This window comes from Numenius arquata, chromosome W, assembly GCF_964106895.1.
Source record: "Numenius arquata chromosome W, bNumArq3.hap1.1, whole genome shotgun sequence".
Taxonomy (NCBI): domain Eukaryota; kingdom Metazoa; phylum Chordata; class Aves; order Charadriiformes; family Scolopacidae; genus Numenius; species Numenius arquata.
In genome coordinates this window covers 27926389-27947074 of record NC_133615.1, presented here as the reverse complement: position 1 = coordinate 27947074, position 20686 = coordinate 27926389, and the positions used below count along the sequence as shown (strand labels likewise).

The following is a 20686-nucleotide window of genomic DNA, read 5'->3' as shown; positions in this document are numbered from 1 at the left end:
TGATAGGTTGCCTGAATAGTTTGAATTCCAGCTTGCTCAGGGAGAACAGACAGCTGACATCATGTTGTTCCTACATGATATGTTATATCGTATATTTAGAGAGCTTTGTATGAATTTAATTGATGCAGTGGTGCTTAACTGGTCAAGTATATTGAATGGTTTATTCTTTGTTTTTGGATGTGGTGGGTCAAGAGTGCTATGTTGGTGTGGATTTGCCTTCAGATGTATAATGTGATTACTTGGGTTACTATGTGTTATGGTTTGAGAAAACCCATAACAATTTATTGTCATTTAGACAATTATTCTATCACCTGATGACCCCTCCCCACCTGGAAAGGGGAATCAGGGAACACAAAGAAACACAAGGGTTGAAATATAAATAGATTTAATAGCATAAGACTAAATAATTAACAATAACACTAAAGAACCAATATTAATCCTGATACTGATATAAGATATACAAGAATTATACTCAGCCAATTATATCAGCAGGAAGCTGTGCACTCCCAGCAGGGACAGCAAATGTCAGACACTGCGAGCGCAATGGCTTCAGGAGGAAGGGAAGGCCTCAGGGGTCTGGCACCAGGGCAAGGAGTTGTCTGGACCGCTACCATCAAGGGAGAGAGAGCTACGCAGCAAACTTTTCTAATTTATATTGAATGTGACATTCATGGTATGAAATAATCCTGGTGGCCAGCCTGGGTCAAATGCCCAGGCCTCGCTCCTCCTTGTTCCTGCACCTGGCAAGGCTCGAAAACACTAAGACCTTGAATCCTGAAACAGAAAACAGAGGGATTAACCATGACAGGGACATATATCTCAACCTTGGAGGGGAGGAAAGAAAACAAAGAATTTCCCAATTAGCAGAGGCGGGCCTCAGCCTTGAAGGAACACTTCGCAAGCAAATGGGAACATCCTGACTGATAACAGGAGAAGATAACCAGAGACTTTACGACCCCTGCCAGACCACGCAGAAGACAAGCGGAACATCCTGATCGATTACAGGAAGATAGCAAGAGACTTTTACGGCCTCTATCAGCAAAACAATCGAATCGGTTCAGTGATCGTGGAACTTACTCCCTAAGACGCCCCCCCAAAGAAAAACACCAGGAGAAGATACGCACATGCCTGAAGGATGAGACTTATTATAATGAGGCTCCGGAAATAATTAACATAGTCACACCTATTGTTAGAACTAATTGTATTAGCCCATCCCATAGTTTGCATATGTATGATTTACCTTATAAATAACTACGGGTTTAGCCTAAGGGTGTGCAAGTTAGGAGGAGAAATCCCCCTTGCACCCGGCGCCGCAATAAACATACCTGCTTTATAACTCTCTGCGAGTTGTAGGGTTTGTTTCCGCGCGTCAATCCCACAGAGCCTGGCTGGCTATAAAGTAAATATTTTCATGAATTCAGACACTAGAGTCTTCTAAAAGTGCAGTTTTCCCCAGCATTAGAAGAGAAGTTAGTCCTGTGTCTCTCAACACAGGACACTATGATACCTGCATATCTCGTGCATCATGTGATGGATTCTGTTACTAATCACACTTTCAGTTTTACTTGGGGAAAGTTTACTTTGCCCTTTAATGATTATGCCAAAGTGACACCATCGAAACTAGGGGATGGAAAACCTTTGGGCTGTTTAGAGAATGAATGTTACTATCATTCGATTGTGATTTTGTTGACAGTTTTCCTGAATGTGCTGCAGGGGTGGTTTATTGTTAAACATCTGTGCAGGAGTGAGTATTATGTGACGTGATACTGCTACTCAGACCCCACGGGTGAAATCAAAGACAGCGGAAATTCAAACAACTGCCCAAGCCACACCAACCCCCCCCCCCCTCCCCATCCTTGGTCCCAGCCCCAGCGAAAGCCACAGCACAGACACAAACAGAACCAGCTCTGGCTCCGGCCCAAGCCAAGCCACCGGCTCCAGCACCGGCCAGGCCCACACCTCTGCCCGTACCGGCAAAAGCCATGGCACTGGCGAAAGCCGCGCCCCGGCCCATCCCGGCACCAGTCACTCAGCAGCCTGCGGTAAAAGTTACTCTGCCGCCTGCACCCCCCACACCTGTATCGCCAGCCTCTCCCCCGCCCGGAGCGGCACCAGCCCCGACAGCGAGCGCTGTCACTGCTCCAGCTCCCAGAACGAGCACTGCTGCTACTCAAATGCCAGCAGAACCGGCACAAGTTGCCCCGGTGACCAGGAAGCAGAAAAGAAAGTCAGCTCGTTCCCCTGCCCCTTACGACAAAGACCTGCCCAAGCCACACAGCATGGGAGAGGGTTCCTCTGATGAAGATCTAGGAGAGGGTCCTTCTAGAGTAGATAAAGGAAAGCACCCTCTTAAAGCAGATTCAGGAGAGGGTCCTTCTCAGGCAGCGTCAACACAGGATGAGGGCTCAGATGCAGAGATAATTATTAAATCATTCTCTATAAAGGATTTGCAAAATATGAGGAAGGACTTTACTTGTCATGACGGGGAGCCACTTCTCTCCTGGTTGCTCCGATGCTGGGATAATGGAGCTCATTCCATAGACTTAGATAGTAGAGAGGCCAAACAGCTGGGAAACCTGGCCAAAGAGGGAGGTATTGATAAAGCGATTGGGAAAAAGACAAACACTCTCAGTCTCTGGAGGCGACTGCTATCAGCCGTAAAGGGCAAGTATCCCTTTAAGGATGATATCCAATGCCGTCCAAGGCAATGGACCAGCATGGAGAAAGGTATTAAGTACCTCAGAGAACTGGCTGTGTGAGAGGTGATTTATAGCGATTGGCAAGTGACTATAGACCCTGATGAAATGCCATGCCAACGACCTTTGTTGAAAAAGTTTGTGCAGAGCGCACCATCAGTGTATTCCCACACGCTGTCAACAATGGTCTGGGGAGGATCTGATACTGATACACCAACTGTAAATGAGGTTGCTAACAAGGTACGACAGTATGAAGACAGTCTCTCTCATCCCCTCAGTGTAGCAGCCGTAGAAAAACTGACTGAGAAAAATGATAAAATGACTCTAGAAAATAACTGAGCAAATGTCTGAGAATGGCTGAACAAACTAAGACAGTGACTGAGACAATAGAGAAAATGACCAAGACAACAGCTGAGCAAAATGAGACAATTTTACAGAAACTGCTTGAAAAACTCTCTGAGATGGGGAAAGAATCCCACTCTTCCCCTGAACAGACCCAAGTCGCAGCCATTAAGAAAAAACACCCTCCTATGAGACCAACCAAAGGGAAACAGGACTTGCTCCGAGGTTTCCTGTGGCTTTGTCTCTGCAACTACGGAGAGGACATGAGTAAATGGGATAAAAAACCTACTCCGGCCTTACAGGCACGAGTTCTTGAGTTGCAAGGTAAAGCAGATAGAAGAATGGATTGTTGCAGGAACGTGGCTGCTCCAGTCCACAGTAAGTGATGCTCCAGTCCAGATAGGAACTCATCTTGTAATTGTAGATGCTGTCCTCAGCATTAGGGTTGCCCTGCCTCCAGCCAGGAGGAGGAGAGGGACAACCGAGTTAACTGGACTGTGTGGATTCGATGGCCTGGCACATTAGAGCCACGAAAGTATAAAGCCCTGGTGGATACTGGTGCACAGTGTACCCTATTGCCATCAAATCACAGAGGGACAGAATCTGTTACTATTTCTGGAATAACAGCCGGGTCTCAAGAACTTACTGTTTTAGAGGCCTGAATGGGAATAAATGGGAGACACATCCCATTGTGACTGGCCCAGATGCTCCGTGCATCCTTGGCATAGACTACCTCAAGAGAGGGTATTTCAAAGACCCAAAACGGGTATCGATGGGCTTTTGGTATAACAGCTGTGGAGACTGAGGATACTACACAGCTGTCTACCTTACCTGGTCTTTGAGATGATCCTTCTGTGGTGGGACTGCTGAGGGTTAAAAAACAGCAGGTGCCAATTGCTACTGCCACGGTGCATTGACAACAGTATTGCACTAACCAAGACTCCCTGGTTCCCATCCAGAACCTGATTCGTCAGCTGGAGACCCAAGGAGTGATCAGCAAGACTCACTCACCCTTTAACAGCCCGATATGGCCAGTGCGAAAGTCTGATGGAGACTGGTGGCTAAAAGTAGACTATCGTGGCCTGATTGAAGTCACACCCCCAGTGAGTGCTGCTGTGCCAGACATGCTAGAACTCCAATATGAACTGGAGTCGAAGGCAGCCAAGTGGTATGCCACAATTGACATTGCTAATGCCTTTTTCTCTATTCCTTTAGCAGCAGAGTGCAGGCCACAGTTTGCTTTCACCTGGAGGGGTGTCCAGTATACCTGGAATCGACTGCCCCAGGGGTGGAAACACAGCCCCACCATTTGCCATGGACTGATCCAGACTGCACTGGAGAAGGGTGGAGCTCCAGAACACCTGCAGTACATTGACGACATCATTGTGTGGGGTAACACAGCAAAAGAAGTTTTCAAGAAAAGTAAGAAAATAATCAAGATTCTTCTGAAAGCAGGTTTTGCTGTACAAAAAGGTACAGTCAAGGGACCTGCACGAGAGATCCAGTTCTTGGGAATTAAATGGCAAGATGGGCATCGCCAGATCCCAATGGATGTGATGAACAAAATAACAGCTATGTCCCCACCTACTAACAAAAAGGAAACACAAGCCTTTGAGCAAATTAAACAAGAGATTGTGCGTGCAGTAGCCCTTGGACCAGTCTGAACAGGACAGGACATTAAAAATGTGCTGTACACTGCAGCTGGAGATAATGGCTCTACCTGGAGCCTATGGCAGAAAGGACCAGGGGAAACTCGAGGTCGACCCCTGGGATTCTGGAGTCGAGGCTATAAAGGCTCTGAGGCCAACTATACTCCAACTGAGAAAGAAATCTTGGCAGCCTATGAAGGAGTTAGAGCTGCTTCAGAAGTAATTGGTACTGAAGTACAGCTCCTCCTGGCGCCCCGATTGCCACTGTTGGGCTGGATGTTCAAAGGTAAAGTTCCTTCTACTCATCATGCCACTTATGCTACCTGGAGTAAGTGGGTTGCCTTAATCACACAGCGAGCTCGAATAGGAAACCCAAATCGTCCAGGAATTGTAGAAGTGATCACAAACTGGCCCGAAGGCGAAGACTTCACAATGCCACCAGAGGAGGTGGTAACACGTGCTGAGGAAGCCCCACCATATAATGAACTCTCAGATAATGAGAAACAGTATGCTCTGTTCACTAATGGATCTTGTCGCATTGTAGGGAAGCATCAAAGGTGGAAAGCGGCTGTATGGAGTCCTACATGATGAGTCACAGAAGCTACAGAAGGAGAAGATGAATGGAGTCAATTTGCAGAGGTAAAAGCCATTCAGCAGGCCCTAGACATTGCTGAATGAGAAAAGTGGCCAATTTTCTACCTCTATACTGACTCATGGATGGTGGCAAATGCTCTGTGGGGATGGTTAAAACAGTGGAAGCAGAGCAACTGGCAGCGCAGAGGTAAACCCATGCTACTGCACAGAATACTATCCTGGGCCTTGAAAGGCAAGTCTTGTGGCAACATGGTACTCCAGAAAGAATTGAGTCAGACAACAGGACTCATTTCAAAAACAATCTTTAAGTACTCGGGCAAAAGAACCTGGTGTTGAATAGTTATGTCATATTCCCTATCATGCACCAGCTTCTGGAAAAATTGAACGATACAATGGATTGTTAAAACTACCCTAAAAGCTATGGGTGGTGGATCCTTTAAAAATTGGGACAAGCATTTAGCACAAGCTACCTGGTTAGCTAACACCAGGGGAATCCATCAATCGAGCTGTTTCTGCTCAATCAGACCTTCTACATACTGTAGAAGGGGATAAAGTCCCTGTGGTGCATGAAAGGAATATGCTAGGGAAAACTGTTTGGGTTTTTCCTGCCTCAGGCAAAGGCAAACCCATTCGTGGGACTGGTTTTGCTCAAGGACCTGGATGTACTTGGTGGGTGATGCTGAAGAATGGAGAAGTTCAATGTGTACCTCAAGGGAATTTGACCCTGGGTGGGAATACTTAATTCTGAACTGTATGATGTTAATTTTCATATAATACTAACAGTGTCCTATAAGTGTTTTTCAGGATAACACAGCAATGATGAAACCTGATCCGGATTCATCAAGTGGCATCCAACAAAACTTCTCCAAGATGGACATGCTCCCCATGGGCGTGAATCACAATGAATTTCACACCATCTTTCCTACCCTGAGAATCTGATTTGCTATGACATGGACTTATGATTTATCTTTATATACAAAAGTTTAACTGAGTGACCTACATATATCTATCTATCTCTGTGTGTGTATAGATTTCATAGATAAAAGTATTAGTGATCTGAGCATGATGCAAATGGTATGGAATAAGGGGTAGAATGTCCCAGTTTGAGGTAAAACAGAATCAACTTTCTGTTCAGTAATTTTACATCTTAGCTAGGCCTCTTCTAACTCTCTGAAATTAACGGCATATTGTGGAGAAAACTGCTCGTTCTCAGAATGATAAGCCCAATGTTTGTGCTCCATGCCAAGGAATGGTGTGCAGGGAGGCCCTTGCTTATACTTATTGCTATAACAACCAAGGTCAGCTAATTTCATTATTTGCCCCATTGGAGGGTCAGAAACGGAAAAAGCATAGAAGGGTCCCACCTGTGGGGAGGAGCGGACAGGACAGGTGACCCAAACCTGACCAACAGGGGTATTCCATCCCATCTGCCCCACGCTCAGTATAAAAGCTGAGGGATCAAGGGGTCAGCCCTCTTTCTTCAATGGTCGACGTCCAAAGAGGACCCTGTCTGTTCATCTGCCTTTGATCCCGATCCATGTGTTCCTGACTCCAGAGCTGGAATCTGGTTCCCATCCATTGCTGAGTCCAGTCTGGGACTTCCCCAGTGACGTCATCCTGGGAGCTTGATACGGTTTTGTATATATTGTATCTATTTCATTATTTCTTTTTGATTTTAATATTAATACTTCATTAAAGTAGTTTAAAAGTTCAGAATGAACTAAATCTCCTTATCTCTTCCTCTCCTCTCTTTGGAGAGAGGGGGTAAGGGCCATCTGTTATTCTGATTGGCCAATTCGGCCAAAACCACAATAGTTGGAGTCAACACGCTGCACGTCCAGATGCCACAACCTCACTCAGGAATGGAGAGGACAGGGCAGGGGCCACAGGGGACAAGAGGGGATGGAGCTCAGCCAAGCCCCAGGCCACTTGGGAGCAGGCATGGACAGACTCACCCATGGCACGGTCACCCCCACGTCCTCATTGGTCTCTGGCTTAATGCAGGTGCCCCATCACCTTCAGCTCGGCCAAGTGCATTAATCAGAACCTCCCCTTCATGCTGAACGGCACCTGCAGGAACAGGACCTTCACACCCTTGGGGATCCAGGCCTGGTCAGTGAGCTGGGAACAGATGGGACATGTGAAACGCTCTAAGCATCACCAACAGCAGATGTGCAGAGACCAGGATCCCTCTCCCCACATAGCTGCAGGCGCCTGCATCCTGGGCTTAAAGATGGAACAACCCCCTCTCCCCTCCAACATAAAGTAAGGGACTGAAAAAATATTACCTAAGGGAGATACTCCATGAGAACCTTTGCCTGTACAGCAACAGCAAACCCTGCTACATACAGGGGTCTTGTTGCCTCCTCCATCTCTCCGGAATGTACTTCAGTTTCTGGGGTCTCTGGGATGGCACTCAGCAGGCTGTTAATTTCATGGAAGAAGACACCAACCTTCTTTGTCTCCTTCAATGTCACCTCCTTCAGAAGCTCTTCGATCTGTAGGGGAAAAGGGGACCATGAAAGGCAGCTGCAACACTGGAATTGCTCCTGTCCTTTACCTTGTCCTCCAGCACCAACCACAAGCCTGATGAAGAGGGCAGCAGGTGAGCTGGAGAACACACCTGAGCCTCTCCACAAACCCTGCCTGGAGCTGGGAGTCCAGTCAGCCTATGGACAGAAGGATAACACAGCTCCTGCCATCTCCTGTGAAGTGCTGGATGGCAATCAACTCCATCTCACCAGCTTCTGTGTGAGGTCCAGCCACAAAAATACCCAGCGTGATTCATGCAGGCATAGCTCTCAGAAAGGTTTTTTGTATGACACAGTATCAGCTGCAGGAAAGAACCCTGCAGGTTCAAACCATGAACCAGGCTCTAGAGATCCTGCCACCAACACCAGCAGGTAGCCAGGACATCAAAGCCACTCCTCATAAAATCACACGTTACAACTACAAGGAGCTATCTAGTCACCAGCCTGACCTCCCTCTAACGCAGGCAGCTTGCTTTCCCAGGACATAAGTAAACTCTCCTGTCCCATCCATAATCTGGTCAAAGACAGGAGCCGGGTGCACCTGGTGATGTTACTTCCTCACCCCAGTAAGCAATGAATCACGGCAGCAACGGATGCAACGGTTGTGCTTCCACCATACTGCAGTTATGTGCTGGAGGGGTTCAACTTTAGTAGTGAAGCAAAAAGCCTGATGTGGGACAGCAATAAGAATTACAGTGGAAATATCAGTAATACAGCAGGTGCCTTGTAAAGCCTGTGCCTTCTGTTCCTGCCCCCATGCCCAGATTTACCGGGTCAAGAGGGCTCAGGGGCGTGCCAGCGGCCCCGGGTCTCTTCCCCATACTGTTCCTGGAAAGCTCCGGGTCTGGGATCCCGCTGCTCCCCGGCCCCCCAGCTTAGTCCCCAGAGGGGCAGAGCGCGGCGAACGGCGGCTCCCCGGGCCGGCAGGCCTCCCGGCTGACCTGCAGGCGGAGCACGCTGGAGCGGACAAGGCTCTCCGTCTCCTTCAGCTGGCTCAGCTCCTCGCAGGTCAGCGGCTTTGTAGAGCTCGTCCCGTCTCAGCTTCGCCGGCTGCAGGGCTCCTCTTCTCACCCCCGGCAGGGGGCTCCCGGCCATGCGCCACCGCCTCCGGAGAGCCCTGAGAGTAAAACACAGCGCGGCTCGCCCCAGAGTCCGGCGGACACCGCCACATAGGCCTTCGGGGGACCAATCCCCACCTCCAAGCCGGCGTCTGCGCCGCCATGGCCACCGCGACACTCGCACGTGCGGAGACACTGCCATCATATACAGTGCCACGCACCCTGCTGGCCGCCGAGTGCTACTCTCCATTGGCCGCGCGTACCAGCGCAAGAGTCCTATTGACCGCGCCAGCTGCACCTCACCTTTCCGCCCCGCCCACAGAGCCAAGCTCGCTTGAGGGGGCGAGGAGAGGGGGGGTGTCATCTCGCTTTATGGCAAGTCGCGCTGGGAACGGCGCGTTTTGCAGCGGTTGCGGGTGCTTGGCAGCAGTACGGCTCCCGCTCCACACGGTTGTGGGGAGGGGGTCCCGCCGGGACGGGAGTTGTGGTCTCTCGGGTCCATCACGGGCCATGGCCGCAGGGTCGCCGTCTAGCTGTCCGCAGGTGTCCCTTCCAGCCGCAAGCTCCGCAGACCTCGGGCTGTTACCTGAAATAAAAGCTCTCGAAACCAGAAGCAGTTTAGAGAGGAGATATTGCTTTATTCGATGTTGGGTGCTGGGTGGAAATCCACACATCTAGCGCACCTTACCGGGGACATTCACCCATTATTTATACACAAAAAATTATCACTATTCCGCCTACCTAATACATAACTCCACCTAGGCTTACGTATTCATTAGGATGACGGGATAGCCCTTTTGCACACGTATTAAATTTTGCAGCGTCTGCAAAACACTTCTGCGCAGGCGTGAGTGAGTTCCTCAGTGGTCGTTTGGGTAGGGATACCCTTCCTCACAGTATCCTTTTAAGGTATTGAGTCCTCTCAGGACAGTAAAAGTTTACTGTAAGTTTGCCAACTTCTTGAGAATGATAAGGATGCTCCTTGAAGTAGCCACAGCTCTGTCCTAATTGGTATAGGAGTACATGTTTTGACGTATGAGAGAACCTTGAATTGATTAACTACTTGTTATCCCATCCTTATCACTATCAGCTCGGTGACCAACTATTTTCTCACACAGTAAGTACGTTAGTAGGAAGCAAACAACATTTTAGTTAGCGCACGGTTATAAACAAAGCAGAGGCCTGCCTTTGGTAACAATTCCCCCCTTTGGGACTTATTTAAAATATTTAATTAATTCCCATAATAATAATAAAAAGTCCCAGTCCAATATAGAGCAATATGGGTGCAGGTCCTTTGTAGAATTCAGGTATTTCCTGTGTATTATTCATACACTCTTCTGTCTCACTCTCAGCTTTAACGGATCGCGTCCCTGGGAAACTATTTCCCAGTTATCAGGTGCCAAAACTTTCTTAACTCTGGTATAATGAATCCAAGGTTTCACTCCATCTAATTTCACAGCTGTATAAGTCATTAAAAGATCTTAAAATGGTCCTTTCCACTTTTCTTTCAAGGGTTCGTCACTCCAGTTTTTCAGATAAGCCCAATCTCCTGGCTGAAACAGGAACTGCTGTATCCAGCCTGACAGGTGTCCTCTGATGTAGATACCTATTAAGGGAAGAAAGAACTTTTCCCAGAGAAATTACATATTCCTTGGTATGCTGTTTTCCTAATATTATCTCCTTCCCTGGCTCATGAGACAAACTCTGGTAAGGTCACCCATAAAGTATATCAAATGGGCTTTCTCCTTTGACCTAGGAGTGATCCTGGCCCTTAACAAAGCTAAAGGGAGAGCATCCGGCCACTTCAATTGTGTTTCCTGACTAATCTTGCTCATCTCTCTTTAATGTTTGATTCATTCTCTCCGCCTGCCCACTTGACTGGGGTCTCCGAGGGGTATGCAAATCCCATTTTACCCCTAAAGCCCTTACAAAAGCCCAAACCGCTTCGGCCACAAAGTGATGATGACATTCTATCTGATGACATTCCAATCGGGATTCCAAACCTTGGAATAATCTCCTTCAGTAATACCTTCACTACCTCCCGTGCCTGATTGGTACGACAGGGAAAAGCCTCAGGCCATCCCGAAAAGGTATCCACTAGTACCAACAAATACCGGTACCTGAGTTGCCTGGGAAGCTCAGAAAAATCAATTTGCCAGTAATCCCCCGGTTTATTTCCTTTCTTTATTGTTCCTGGTGGGGGTCTTGGCTTACTTTGGGGGTTATTCTTCTGACATATCTCGCATTTGTTTACAACGCTTTTTGCAATACTGGTCATTCCCACTCCCAGAGCATAAGTCTTATGTTTTCTCTAAAAGTTCTCTCATAAGATGCTCAGGTAATATCACACGCTGATCTTTGGTCATCCACCATGCATTTTCATCCTTATCAGACATTAACAGCTTAGCTAATTGTTCATCCCTTTCTGTATACTTGGGAGGCCGACTTAAATGTTGGTATCTTTCAGGCCATGTCCCGAGGATTTTCTTTTCTGCAACTTGCCTGGCAGTCATATCCGCCTTTTGATTTCCTGCAGTGATGAAAGAGTTGCCGAATTGATGAGCCTTACAATGCATTACAGCAATTTGTTTAGGCAATTGCACCACTTCTAACAACTTCTTTATTAAATTTCCATATTTAACTGGTGTTCCTTGAGCGGATGGGAGACCCCTTTCCTTCCACAATGCCCCGTGGGCGTGTAGCACCCCGAAAGCATATTTTGAGTCAGTCCATATGTTAGCAATTTTCTAAAGCTCTGATTAGTGTGATTAATTCTGCTTTTTGTGCTGAAGTTCCTGAAGGGAGTGCTTCTGCCTCTATGACTTCTAGGATTACAGCATATTCTGCCCTTCCTAGTTCAGTTATCAACAAAACTACTTCCATCTACAAATAATTTCTGCTGAGTGTATAGGTTCATCCTTTAAATCTGCTCAACTAGAATAAACCTGTTCAATTGTTGCCAAACAATCATGTTCTAATTCTGTCTCGTCCAGTAAAGGTAACAAGGTTTCTGGGTTCAATACCGAGGTCACTTTTAATTCTACATCATCCTGTTCAATAAAACAGCTTGATATTTCATCATTCGGTGAGGGGATAACCAATGCCTCCCTTCTTGCTCTAAAACCGTAGTCACCGCATGTGATACCTGAACTTTTGCCCCAGGGTTAACTTCCGCGCCTCTTGTGTGAGCATTATGGTAGCCGCCACCACTCACAAACACGAAGGCCAGCCTTTACTTGGTCCAGTTGCTTGGAAAAATATCCTACCAGTCTTTTCCAGGATCCATCCTTCTGAATCAGTAACAAACAACTCAAAAGGTTTTAATCCGAGAGCCGGGGCAGTACCGGTTCCGCTGCTTTAGATCGTCCTGGCATCCCCACTTCCCATACGAGAGGATTCACTGCATTCATCACTTCCTTGGGGACTGTAGATGTTTGCACATCTTTTGCTGGAATAAGAAAACTTGCGCCTCCAATGCTGCTTCTTCTGGTATTTGCACATGGATATGATTATCTTCAAATACAATTTGAGCATTAAGTTTACTTAATAAATCTCTTCCCAATAATGGCATAGGGCAATTGGGTACATACCGGAAATTATGCATAAAAACTCAGGATCCATATCCACATTTCATAGGTTGAAAGAAAAGCCTTATTTCTCTATTCCCTGTGGCACCAACAATAGACATATTTTCACTGCTTAATTTTCCTTCACAAGAATTCAAAACAGAGCACGCTACTCCTGTATCCACTAAAAATTCTACCTTTTCATTCCCCAGCTTCAGGGTAACCAGGGGTTCTGTTGGGGGCACTTCCGAGTTTTCACCCTGGTCCCCATCACTGAGAATCCTGGTCCAGAGTAAGTAACTCTGTTCCCCTGGGATTTTCCACGCTTTGGAGAAATCATTCCTGAAATCTATTCTGGGGACATTCTCTCTTCCAGTGTCCTTTTCGTCTACATGATGCACACTGATCCCTTTCCAGAGTGGGGCGAAGATTCCCATCTCTTTCCCCAATACTCCGATCCCTTCTATTCCCATTCCATTTCCTTCCTCTCTGATTCCCTTCTGCAATAGCTGCCGCTAGCAATCGTGCATTCCTCACTTGCTCCCTACCCCGTCTATGTTTCTCCTTTTCTTCCCTACTATTATACGCTTTCCAAGCAGTCTCTAACAATTTCTTTATTGCTTCCCCTTCTAATCTCTGTAACTTCTTTCTTATGTCTGGATTGGATAAGTTCCCGACATTTCCTTCCAAGCTTTTAAATCTGCTACAGAAAATGGTATTTTCACCCACACGGGTTCCCCTGTGGGTCCTGCTGCTTGTCTCAAAGGAGCCTGGAGCACCACTCCCCCCCCCTCGCCTAGTACAACCAGCCACAGGACTATAATGCTGCCTGTCCTCTGTCCCTTCCTCAACTTCTCTCCTTCTTTCCTCTCTCGGTGGTGCCACCAGCAAATGACTATCTTCCTCTTCTACTCCATCCTCCTCTTTATATTTATTACACCTTTTGACAATACTACAAACCGAACAACATCGCTTCAACGATCTTGATTTCCCATATTCCTGTTCTAACGCCAGCACATTACTATCTGTAACCATTAAACCACAATCTTTTCTGCTCTCATAGTCATTTCTCAAGGTGAAAAATAAATCAACATTGGGAACTTCATCCCATTTACTTTCCCTTCTACAAAACAACATTAATTGCAATATAGTATTATATTTTAATGTGCTATTCTTTGGCCATTTTTCCTGATCTTCCAACACATATACAGGCCACCATTGATTACAATATTTGACTAATTTCCTTCGTGCTGGGGGATCCCTCCCAAATTTTCCCCAATGTTTCAAAATACATCTTAAGGGAGAGGCCTTTGTAATACCCCCTTCCTGAGATGATGACACATTTCCCATTATTCCAACCCTTTTTCCTGCTCCGGTCGTCACCGTACAAGCGCAGGAAATAAACCAACCCAGCGGCTGCAAATACCAATTATACCCCACTGACACATACCCCTTCTGGTACGATTTATTTGGGGGAAGTTACCATTACCATACAATACATTACCATACAATATCTTACCATGCAATATCTCAACTTGTCGTTCAGCTGGTTACTCACCGTCCAACGGGGAATCACCAGGGAAGTCCCCAGAGAAGAGGTCTGGTGCGCACTGGAGCTCCACTTGTGATTTCCCCGCAGCAATGAGAAGCAGTCGAACTCCGAGCCTATATGCGATGTCCCATCTGGGTCACCAAAAACTGTTACCTGAAACAAAAGCTCTCGATAGCCGTGATTGACGGCTATCAACTCTTCAGAAAGGACAGGAAAGGAAAGAGAGGTGGTGGGGTGGCCCTTTATGTTAAGAGTAGTATTGTATGCCTAGAACTTGGCAATACACATGAAGACAGTGTTGAGTGCCTATGGATAAGAATCAAGGGGAAGACCAATAAGGCAGACATCGTGGTGGGAGTTTGTTATAGACCCCCAAACCAGGATATAAAGACTGATGAAATATTCTATAAGCAGCTGGCAGAGGCCTCACGATCACTCTCCCTTGTACTCATGGGGGACTTCAACTTCCCAGATATCTGCTGGAAATACAACACAGCAGAGAGGCAACAGTCCTGGAGATTCTTGGAGTGCATGGAAGACAACTTCCTAACACAGCTGGTGAGGGAACCGACTAGGGAAAGTGCCCTACTGGACCTGCTGATAGTTAATTCAGAAGGTCTTGTGGGGGATGTAAACGTTGGAGGTCGTCTTGGACAGAGTGATCATGAAATGATAAAATTTTCAATTCTTGCTGAAGCAAGGCGAGGGGCCAGCAAAACTGCCACCTTGGACTTCCGAAGGGCAGACTTTGGCCTCTTCAGGAGCATGGTTGAAAGTGTCCCTTGGGAGACAGTCCTGAAGGGCAAAGGTGCCCAGGAAGGCTGGTCGCACTTCAAGGAGGCACTCTTAAAAGCGCAGGAAAGAGCCATACCCAAGTCCCAAAAATCAAGCAGGAAGGGAAGAAGACCAGCCTGGCTAAATAGAGAGCTTTGGCTGGAGCTCAGGAACAAAAAGGTGGTTTATGATCTTTGGAAAAAGGGCCTGGTAGGCAAGGAGAAATACCAGGAAGCAGTGAAGATATGCAGGGGGAAAATTAGAAGGGCCAAGGCTCAAGCTGAATTCATCTTGGCCGCTACAGTTAAGAACAACAAAAAGGGTTTTTTCCAGTATGTAAACAGAAAAAGGAAGATTAGGGATAATGTGGGCCCACTGAGGAAGGAGATGGGCACCCTAGTGGTGGAAGACACGGAGAAGGCAGAGTTGCTGAATGCCTTCTTTTCTTCAGTCTTCACTGCTAAGGCTGCCCCTCGTGAACCTCTGGCCTTGGAGGCCAGGGGGAGGGTATGGAGAGAGGAAGTTTTTTCTTCAGTAGAAGAGGACCAGGTTCGGGACCACTTGGCCAAACTGGACATTCATAAGTCCATGGGCCCAGATGGGATACACCCGCGATTGCTGAGAGAGCTAGCAGAAGTTATCGCTGGGCCACTCTCTATCATATTTGAAAAGTCATGGAGAACAGGAGAGGTGCCAGAAGACTGGAGGAAGGCCAACATCACACCAGTCTTCAAAAAGGGCAAGAAGGAGGACCCTGGGAACTACAGACCAGTTAGTCTCACCTCCGTCCCTGGGAAGGTAATGGGGAGACTCATTCTAGACGTCATCTCCAAACAAGTTGAAGAGCAGGGGGTTATTGGAAGTGGGCAACATGGGTTTACCAAGGGTAAATCATGCTTGACCAATCTGATAGCTTTCTATGATGCCATAACTGGGTGGCTGGATGAGGGGAGGGCAGCAGATGTCATCTACCTTGACTTCAGCAAGGCTTTTGACACTGTCTCCCATAACATCCTCATTGGAAAACTAAGGAAGTGTGGGCTGGATGAGGGGACAGTGAGGTGGATTGAGAACTGGCTATGTGACAGGACCCGAAGGGTAATGGTTAATGGAACAGGTTCAAGCTGGAGGCCTGTAACCAGTGGTGTCCCCCAGGGGTCAATACTTGGTCCAGTCCTGTTCAACATATTCATCAGTGACCTGGACGAGGGGACAGAGTGTATCCTCAGCAAGTTTGCTGATGATACCAAGTTGGGTGGGGTGGCTGACACCCCGGAGGGCCGTGCTGCCATCCAGGGAGACCTGGACAGGCTGGAGAGCTGGGCAAGGAAGAACCTCATGAGGTTCAACAGGGAAAAGTGTAAGGTGCTACACCTGGGCAAGAAGAATGTCAGGCACCGATACAGGTTAGGCGTGGACCTGCTGGAGCCAAGCTCCGAAGAGAAAGATCTGGGAGTCCTGGTAGACAGCAAAATGACAATGAGCAAGCAGTGTGCTCTTGTGGCCAGGAAGGCCAACGGAATCCTGGGCTGCATAGGGAAGAGTGTGGCTAGTAGGTCGAGGGAAGTCATTCTCCCCCTCTACTCTGCACTGGTGAGGCCACAACTGGAGTATTGCATCCAGTTCTGGGCTCCCCAATTCAAGAGGGATAGGGAACTACTGGAAAGAGCCCAGCAAAGGGCAACGAGGATGATTCAAGGATTGGAGCATCTCCCTTATGAAGAAAGGCTGAGAGAGCTGGGACTCTTTAGCCTGGAGAAGAGAAGGCTGAGGGGAGACCTTATTAACGCCTATAAGTATCTCAAGGGTGGGTTGAAGGAGGAGGGAGCCAGACTCTTTTCAGTGGTTCCCAGTGACAGGACGAGGGGCAACGGGCACAAGTTGGAACATAGGAGGTTCCACTCGAATATGAGGAAGAATTTCTTCACGGTGAGGGTGACAGAGCCCTGGAACAGGCTGCCCAGGGAGGTTGTGGAGTCCCCTTCTTTGGAGATTTTCAAGACCCGCCTGGATGCAGTCCTGAGTAGCATTCTCTAAGCAATCCTGCTTCAGCAGGGGAGTTGGACTAGATGATCTATATGGTCCCTTCCAACTCTAAAAAAAAATTCAGTGAAAAATTCAGTGAAATTCAGTGAAACCAGAAGCAGTTTAGAGAGGAGATATTGCTTTATTTGACATCAGGTGCTAGGTGGAAATCCACACATCTAGCGCACCTTACCGGGGACATTCACCCATTATTTATACAGAAAAGATTCTCATTATTCCGCCTACCTAATACATAACTCCACCTAGGCTTACATATTCATTAGGATGACTGAATAGCCCTTTTGCACATGCGTATTAATTTTTGCAGTGTCTGCAAAACACTTCTGCGCAGGCGTGAGTGAGTTCCTCAGTGGTCGTTTGGGTAGGGATACCCTTCCTCACAGTATCCTTTTAAGGTATTGAGTCCTCTCAGGACAGTAAAAGTTTACTGTAAGTTTGCCAGCTTCTCGAGGAAGATAAGGATGTCCTTCGAAGTAGCCACAGCTCTGTCCTAATTGGTATAGGAGTACATAATTTGACATATGAGAGAACCTTAAAGTGATTAACTACTTGTTATCCCATCCTTATCACTATCAGCTCGGTGACCAACTATTTTCTCACAGAGTAAGAAGCTCGGTAATTAACTCATTTTAGTTAGCATATGGTTATAAACAAAGCAGAGGCCTGCCTTTGGTAACAAAGTCAGTAAAGGTTGGCCTGCTTGTTTAAGAGCAGTAGTGGCTACTGTAACTTTGATTGAAGAATCCCAGAAATTGACCTTAGGTCAACCAGTTACTGTGTTTGTGCCTCACGATGTTTCTTCTCTCCTTGAAAACAAAGAGCATCATCGGATCCCCCCAAGCATGTTAGCTAAATACCAGGCTGTGCTGTTGGAAAAAGATGATGTTACAATCTCAGTGACTTCTACTCTAAACCCTGCCACCCTGCTTCTGATTTCTGAATCTGATGAACTACATCATGATTGTCTAACTGCTATTGAACAAGTGTATTCTAGTACACTAGTTCTATTCTAGTACATTCTAGTACTTGATCTGCGAGATGAACCCTTGCCAGATGCAAAACTGGAGCTATTCACTGATGGGAGCAGCTTTATGTTGGAAGGATGACAAAAAGCCAGATATGCAGTGGTAACACCTACTCGGGCCTTAGAGGCTAAATCTTTGCCCAGCAATACATCTGCTCAGAAGGCAGAACTGATTGCACTAACACGAGCTTTAGAGCTCAGCCAAGGAAAAAGAGCTAACATTTACACAGATTCTAAATATGCATTTGAAGTAGTGTGTACCCATGGGGCAATTTGGAAAGAGAGAGGACTATTAAGCTCACAAGGGACTCTGATTAAATACGGAGCAGAAATAATGAAGCTCTTGCAAGCAGTCCTTCAACCAAAGGAGGTTGCAATAATGCATTGTAAAGCTCATCAGAAAGGGAACAGTGAAATCACAAAAGAAACCAAAAAGCAGACCAGTTAGCAAAAGAAGCAGCAATAAAGGAATCAAAATTTGAAGGAGCTCTAATTCCTGGACCTAATTTAGAATTATCACCCCCACAATACCCTGAGAAGGAAAGCCAATTGGCAGAACAATTAGATTGTTTCAAAAATGATCAGGGTTTGTGGGTAACCATTGAAACAACTATTAATCTCTGAAAAGATGATGGAGGTTCTACTCAAGAGACTGCACCAAGAAACACTTGCATTGTATTATGCCAATGCATTTGTGTTAACTGCCAAGAGATACGTCATTGGACCAAGAATGCAAAGCTTAGCAGATATAATAGTCAAAAAGTGCACTATTTGTTGTGCACATAACCCCAAAATTGCAAAGAAGATCATGGGAGGAGTCTTAAAACAAGGGGTAACTCCCAGGAAATACTGGCAAATAGATTTTTCAGAATTGCCAAGGTGTAACCTATATAAATATCTATTGGTAATGGTAGATACCTTTTCTGGTTGGCCAGAGGCTTTTCCCTGTCGTACCAACAAAGCAAGGGAAATAATTCAAATCTTACTGAAAGAAATAATCCCTAGGTTTGGTGTTCCTCTGACAATGGATCCCATTTTATTGCAGAAATAGTACAGGGAGTTTCCAGATTTCTAGACATTAAACGGGATTTACATATTCCTTGGAGGAACCAATTATTTATCTACAAAGGGAGATCAAATGCATATAAAGGGACAGGCTGTGATTAAAGAGTATTTGATTTCTCTCTCACAGAGTTTATCCTCCCTGCATAGGTACCTGAACCAGAAGACCCCGCTTGCCTTGGACACTCCAGTACACCCATTCCAACCAGGGGACACAGTCTACATACAAACCTAGAAAGATGAACCGCTGAAAGAAAGGTGGAAAGGACCTTACACTGTGCTGCTAAAGACCTACACTGCAGTAAAGGTAAATGGGATCAACTCTTGGATCCATTACACCAGAGTAAAGAAGGCATCGGAGCAAGATCAGGACAAATGGACCTCTGCACTGACAGGAGAGCTTAAACTCCGAATAACCAGAGACTCTCGATGAACTGTATCTGGGAGACAGGACTTGTCTAAGTGACAGCTTGGGAATACTTATTCTGTTACCTGTTGTATTGTTATCCTTACATTATTAGAAAGTGTTTAGTCTAACATTGTTAAAATGAAAGTTATATGTGTGACATTGATTGGTTTAGCATTTACTACTTGTGAAGGGAATCTAATTTTACAACTCATCCAGTCGTTTGGGAGAATCCACAACAGTAGCAGTATAATTGCTTGCCTTCCATTACCAAAATCTGCTGAGAACCTCCTAGATTGGGGAATCTTAACTTTGGATCTGAATCAAACTTTTGAGGCCATGGTAAGTAACGGAACCGGACTCCTAAGACTCAAATTGATAGACGAAGCAGTAGGATGGGTAATTGGATTAGAAAAATGGCATAAGAATTACAGGGAGAACATTTCCTGGGATGTAGGATGGGAATGCCCCCGTACATCAGCATCACTTAAAAATATGTGCTGGAATGTACAAACTGCATCCTCTGCACCTTGCCAACAATTTCCCTGGGGAATAGATTTACCACAAATTTGGCCTAAATTAGAAGGCAGCGAGTGGCATTATATGCAAAGTACCCCCCGGTGTATTGAATGGACTGGAGAGGAGGAATTTAAGGATGCGAATATCCAATCATTAAACATAAAGACAAGGAGCAGAAAATCCTAAAATGCTAAATGGAATTGTACACGAGTCTTTAATTGTTCTACAACTGATTATGGAATCCAGCGATTTGGTCTAGTGGCCAGAGCCTTACGATTAGGGTGTCTTTTTAGAAACTACGCCACTCGCATACATAATACTTGGACTGGCACCATGATACGAAAGGAGTCTATTAATTGCAATGAGAAAGAAATGCCTTCCGTGGGTCATACTGTCTGGGTTAGTAGTGATGGAACTTGGACTACTCAATTACCCTTAGAAGGAAAAGTGCGTCAACATACTTTAGGTATGTTAACCTTGTGTCCCTTATGGAGACAAAGACCCTTGGAAAACCTACTATGGGAGAAATTAAAATGAAATTAAATAGACCCCTGGTGACACCCATCCACTGCAATTAAGGTAGAATGGGCCTTAGAAGCTATCTTCAGCCCCAAAATTACTTCCTTTAAAAACTGAATGTGGTTAAATAATCTGACAGGCTAGGTGGAATTATTAGCAAATGCAACCAAAGTTGGATTACCAGATTTAAATACTCAATTACAAGCAACTTCAAAAATGGCTCTACAGAATAGGCTGGCTTTAGATTTGATACTATTACATGAACACGGAGTGTGTGGATACTTAAACCTAAAGAAGAAGGATTGTTGCATCCACATACTTAATGTGACTGAATCAGCAAATAGACAA

General features: G+C 46.1%; 1 pseudogene; it reads right to left on the bottom strand.

Moving 5' to 3' along the window:
• LOC141476814 (nucleolar protein 6-like) overlaps positions 1–20686 on the bottom strand; it is a 68576-nt pseudogene that overhangs the window by 46902 nt on the left and 988 nt on the right.